The sequence below is a fragment of the Carassius auratus genome, unplaced genomic scaffold (genome assembly GCF_003368295.1).
Source record: "Carassius auratus strain Wakin unplaced genomic scaffold, ASM336829v1 scaf_tig00217321, whole genome shotgun sequence".
Lineage (NCBI taxonomy): Eukaryota > Metazoa > Chordata > Actinopteri > Cypriniformes > Cyprinidae > Carassius > Carassius auratus.
The window spans coordinates 24559-30129 of NW_020529000.1; the positions used below are offsets into that span (position 1 = coordinate 24559).

Here is a 5571-nt window from a genome sequence, read left to right on the forward strand (position 1 = left end):
GAGGACGCTTGACGACTGAGAGCCTGCACCCTATTTCGGGAGAGATCGTCGGCCGTTAAGGATTGCACAACTCCACTCCCCTGACTACCACTTCGGGATTTACAGAGCACTGAAGATACTTACACAACTTGGTAGGTGTCGCAACTGAAGTTCTTGGAGCTAAGGCAGGACAGGAAGTCCCTGGAGACCGCTGGCAAGAATGGTCTCAGCCTTCCCTGGAACAGTCGCTAATGAAGCTGACATCTGTCAGTTGAGCGGCGCTGAAGTTGTTGACTTTCACCTCTCCGATGGCATCGAGAATACTGGACTCAGCCTGATGGCCACTGAGGTTCTGTGAAAGCAAAGGGACATATCTCAATGTAGAGCCCAGAGACAGCACTTCATCTCCTGTTCCAGCAAGCCGGGGTGTCACTCACATTGTTGGAGTACGCTGACAGAGCAACCTCCAGAACTCCCGCGACTTTCTGGAAAAAAAGCTTCCACGTCTCTGCGCTGCTGTTCATGCTGCTCGGCACTTTGCAAGTCAGCAGCGTGACGAGAGCATCAGAGGACAGGGATGATGCGTCCTTTAAAAGAGTGGACAGATTCGTGCAGTCAGAGAACCAGGACTCTTTGCAAATACAGGCATTCAGGTGCACCGTTCATGGAAGACTTACCGATGAGCAGGCATAATTAGAGATGGTGAAGTTGCACAGCTGATCCGAGGAAGGAGGCTGGCTCCCGGGTCGACCACTGCAAGGGACAAAACCATGTTATCCATTGTCACCACTTTAAAGCCTATCTCTGTTCTCAGCAGGCACCAAACCGATACTCACCTGTTGACACCACTACACAGCTTCACCTCTGCAAAGCAAACAAACATAAAAAAACAAAAGATGAGGTCTAGAATTTACTAGCCATCTCATGATTTTATCACAAACTGATGAAAATCTATCAATCGCAAACTAGCATCCTGTGATCTGACTCACCATCCACTATTGTCTCTTTGCACTGGTGAGAAGGAAGACAAGGCAAGAAAATATAAGAAAACCATCACGTACAGCTTCTAATGGGCTTGAACTGTACCCATAACCTATGTACGATAATGAAGTACTTACGAAACCCACAGGACGAGGAGGCGTGCAGCCTGAGGAGAAAAACCAAGACAAACAAGATTTCTGTCAATGGGAGGCCACTTGCAAATTGCTTACATTCACTTGCATTTGGTAAGAACTCTTTTGGTTGACCAAAGAACAACACTGCGATCTTTACGTATTTGAAGAGAGCTGGTCAGGCCATACCTTCTGGTGGTGACTGTCGAAGTTCGTCTATGCTTGACTTCAGCTCCGCTCCAACTGCAGATGGGAGAACCACCAAAGCGTTGTCCAGGCCTTTCAATCTGTGGAGACGTGCAAAAATGGAAAAGCTCAACATTTACGTCTACTCACTGAATAAAGACAAGAAACCAAGGGAGCCGGATTGTTTACATTGCATCGTAAGAGTCGCAGGTGAGGTTGGCGGGGATCACCACCAAAACTGAAGGACGGAAGCTGGCCAGCAGGACCACGAGATTAATTTGGAACCACAGCTCATAGTCACTGGTTTGGAAGAGAGGGAATTTGGGAGCCAGAGCCGTCAAAGTCAGGTTCAGTATTGCGTCCCGGACGTCCGCGTTTGTGATGTAGGCGATGTTTTCCTGAGAGGGGAGGGTGGGGGAAGAGACACATTCAGCACCACGATAGGACCCTCTAGAACAACCTGCTTGCTCGCAAGCAGCACATTCTGGGTCTAAGCCATTATAGATAAATTGCATTAAAAAGGGGGGATAAGTTGAAAAAAGACTCACCTCCTTGCTGACCTCCACGAACGTTTCAAAGAATTTCTCTAGCTGCTTCTCATCTGGGGCTCTCAGGATGCTGCTCAACACCTCCTTCACCACGGTCACATTTTCAAGAGCACCGGTGGACGGATCCAACAGGAGCTCTGCTTTCTGGTCAGGTGACAGGGATTCCAAAGCTGCCAGCTAAGGTGAACAAAACCCATACCACAAAGCAAATAACGCATGACTGTTGGTGACTTGCGGTCTTTCCAAAGACATAAAAAAAAAGAAACAACCAAAAATCACTTCCATTCAAAGGTTACCTTAAAGCTGTGTGAAAGGAGAACATAATAAAAATAGGTTATTTACCCCACTGATGTTCAGCTCCTTGAGGTCTGTGTAATTGGCCACCGTGGAGAATAGACCCAAGTTGATGTCAAGCCACTCAGCATCGTTTCCGATGTCCTTTCTGCAATCTGTTTTTCAAAATAGGGGTGGAAGAAGATCAGCCTGTGTCGGTGCGCTGCTATGAAGCAGACACACAAAAACCCTGACATGTCAGCATAAACAAACCAGCAACGCACGCCACCCGGCAACATAGAGGTGCCGGGAAAGCACGTCCTGGAAGGTCTACCTGGACTGTTGAATCGGACGGCAAATTGCTTCAGGTGCTCCACCAGAACCCTGGTTATCTCCTGCCTCCTGGTGAATGTCATTTTGTAGAAAACATCTCCCATTCCCTCAACGCTGCAACAGAAAGTCACAGAAGGGTGTTAAGGTGGGCATGTCGATGAAGATCGACAAGGATCCTTTCTCCACATTCAGGCACTCACATCACATGGTAGTTGGTGCAGTTGATGCCAGCTGTGACCTTAAGCAGCATTTCTGCGGTGAAACTGGGGAGGACAGGGATGAGCTTCTCGGTGAACCACACTTCCCAGTCATGAGCCACAAATTCCGGGAACTTCAGTTCAATGATCACGAATGTTCGGTTCATCATCACGTCTCTCACAGCGGGGGCGATATCGGGAATCTGCAGGGATAAAACACCGGGAGTGTTAATGGCACTGCGTGAAAGTAGCGTTCTTTGGGCTAGTCTTCATGGCTTCCACGCGACCTCTGTCAGACACTTTGACTCATTGACTTGCCTCAGGAGATGCGGTTAGAGTCGTCAGAAACTCCTCCACGTTCTTGAAAGCATTGCCATTCTCCAGGCGGTCAAACACAGCGACGATCTGATTGGTGTTGTTCAACGCTCCGGAGCTCAGTGTCAGTTCAGCTACTTGGGCTGGGGCTCAGCAGCGCCAACGATGCAAACTGAAGCACAACATGGACAGCAGATGTATAGCACAGGCGTTTACTTCAAATCAAGATTGCATTCATAAAAAAAATGAAGATTCACAAGGTCAACTGGAGCGAACCAAAGGTTACTCACGCTGGAGAAATTTTCATTCAGCCTTTGGAGATCCTCCAAGGTAGCGTAGACGGAGAAGTTGCCAAAGTTCTTCTCCAGCCAGTCAGCGCTGCTTGTAGTATTGGCAAGACAGGCAGGATCTGGATTGAACATTGGGGAATTAGACAGAACACCACTGAACTGGCGAAACACCCATGACAAGCCGAGACGCTGAAGGATGCCTAAGGAACTACAGCATGACGGGTGGCAACTCAAGACATTGACAGGGCTTAAAGTACCTGGTAGGTCATCTCTCGAGAGGAAGGGATTGACAAATTCAGTGAAGACGACCCGTTGTTGCCCCACCTCCATGGGGACGCTTGACGACTGAGAGCCTGCACCCTATTTCGGGAGAGATCGTCGGCCGTTAAGGATTGCACAACTCCACTCCCCTGACTACCACTTCGGGATTTACAGAGCACTGAAGATACTTACACAACTTGGTAGGTGTCGCAACTGAAGTTCTTGGAGCTAAGGCAGGACAGGAAGTCCCTGGAGACCGCTGGCAAGATGGTCTCAGCCTTCCCTGGAACCAGTCGCTAATGAAGCTGACATCTGTCAGTTGAGCGGCGCTGAAGTTGTTGACTTTCACCTCTCCGATGGCATCGAGAATACTGGACTCAGCCTGATGGCCACTGAGGTTCTGTGAAAGCAAAGGGACATATCTCAATGTAGAGCCCAGAGACAGCACTTCATCTCCTGTTCCAGCAAGCCGGGGTGTCACTCACATTGTTGGAGTACGCTGACAGAGCAACCTCCAGAACTCCCGCGACTTTCTGGAAAAAAAGCTTCCACGTCTCTGCGCTGCTGTTCATGCTCGGCACTTTGCAAGTCACAGCAGCGTGACGAGAGCATCAGAGGACAGGGATGATGCGTCCTTTAAAAGAGTGGACAGATTCGTGCAGTCAGAGAACCAGGACTCTTTGCAAATACAGGCATTCAGGTGCACCGTTCATGGAAGACTTACCGATGAGCAGGCATAATTAGAGATGGTGAAGTTGCACAGCTGATCCGAGGAAGGAGGCTGGCTCCCGGGGTCGACCACTGCAAGGGACAAACCATGTTATCCATTGTCACCACTTTAAAGCCTATCTCTGTTCTCAGCAGGCACCAAACCGATACTCACCTGTTGACACCACTACACAGTCACCTCTCTGCAAAGCAAACAAACATAAAAAAAAAAAGATGAGGTCTAGAATTTTACTAGCCATCTCATGATTTTATCAAAACTGATGAAAATCTATCAATCGCAAACTAGCATCCTGTGATCTGACTCACCATCCACTATTGTCTCTTTGCACTGGTGAGAAGGAAGACAAGGCAAGAAAATATAAGAAAACCATCACGTACAGCTTCTAATGGGCTTGAACTGTACCCATAACCTATGTACGATAATGAAGTACTTACGAAACCCACAGGACGAGGAGGCGTGCAGCCTGAGGAGAAAACCAAGACAAACAAGATTTCTGTCAATGGGAGGCCACTTGCAAATTGCTTACATTCACTTGCATTTGGTAAGAACTCTTTTGGTTGACCAAAGAACAACACTGCGATCTTTACGTATTTGAAGAGAGCTGGTCAGCCATACCTTCTGGTGGTGACTGTCGAAGTTCGTCTATGCTTGACTTCAGCTCCGCTCCAACTGCAGATGGGAGAACCACCAAAGCGTTGTCCAGGCCTTTCAATCTGTGGAGACGTGCAAAAATGGAAAAGCTCAACATTTACGTCTACTCACTGAATAAAGACAAGAAACCAAGGGAGCCGGATTGTTTACATTGCATCGTAAGAGTCGCAGGTGAGGTTGGCGGGGATCACCACAAAACTGAGGACGGAAGCTGGCCAGCAGGACCACGAGATTAATTTGGAACACCAGCTCATAGTCACTGGTTTGGAAGAGAGGGAATTTGGGAGCCAGAGCCGTCAAAGTCAGGTTCAGTATTGCGTCCCGGACGTCCGCGTTTGTGATGTAGGCGATGTTTTCCTGAGAGGGAGGGTGGGGGAAGAGACACATTCAGCACCACGATAGGACCCTCTAGAACAACCTGCTTGCTCGCAAGCAGCACATTCTGGGTCTAAGCCATTATAGATAAATTGCATTAAAAAGGGGGGATAAGTTGAAAAAGACTCACCTCCTTGCTGACCTCCACGAACGTTTCAAAGAATTTTCTCTAGCTGCTTCTCATCTGGGGCTCTCAGGATGCTGCTCAACACCTCCTTCACCACGGTCACATTTCAAGAGCACCGGTGGACGGATCCAACAGGAGCTCTGCTTTCTGGTCAGGTGACAGGGATTCCAAAGCTGCCAGCTAAGGTGAACAAA

The 5571-nt window shown here is 48.6% G+C and overlaps 2 long non-coding RNA genes across 2 annotated transcripts; both read right to left on the minus strand.

Moving 5' to 3' along the window:
• Positions 1-3084: 3084 nt before the first annotated feature.
• Positions 3085-3567, minus strand: LOC113100654 (uncharacterized). The gene is made up of 3 exons (XR_003289756.1): positions 3491-3567; positions 3234-3352; positions 3085-3115 (listed from the first exon to the last, which is right to left on the minus strand). It is a non-coding gene; the product is annotated as an uncharacterized LOC113100654 (long non-coding RNA).
• Positions 3568-4498: 931 nt separating this feature from the next.
• On the minus strand, positions 4499-5074 carry LOC113100653 (uncharacterized). Its single transcript, XR_003289755.1, has 4 exons — positions 5026-5074; positions 4840-4937; positions 4659-4687; positions 4499-4551 (listed from the first exon to the last, which is right to left on the minus strand). It is a non-coding gene; the product is annotated as an uncharacterized LOC113100653 (long non-coding RNA).
• Positions 5075-5571: the final 497 nt, after the last annotated feature.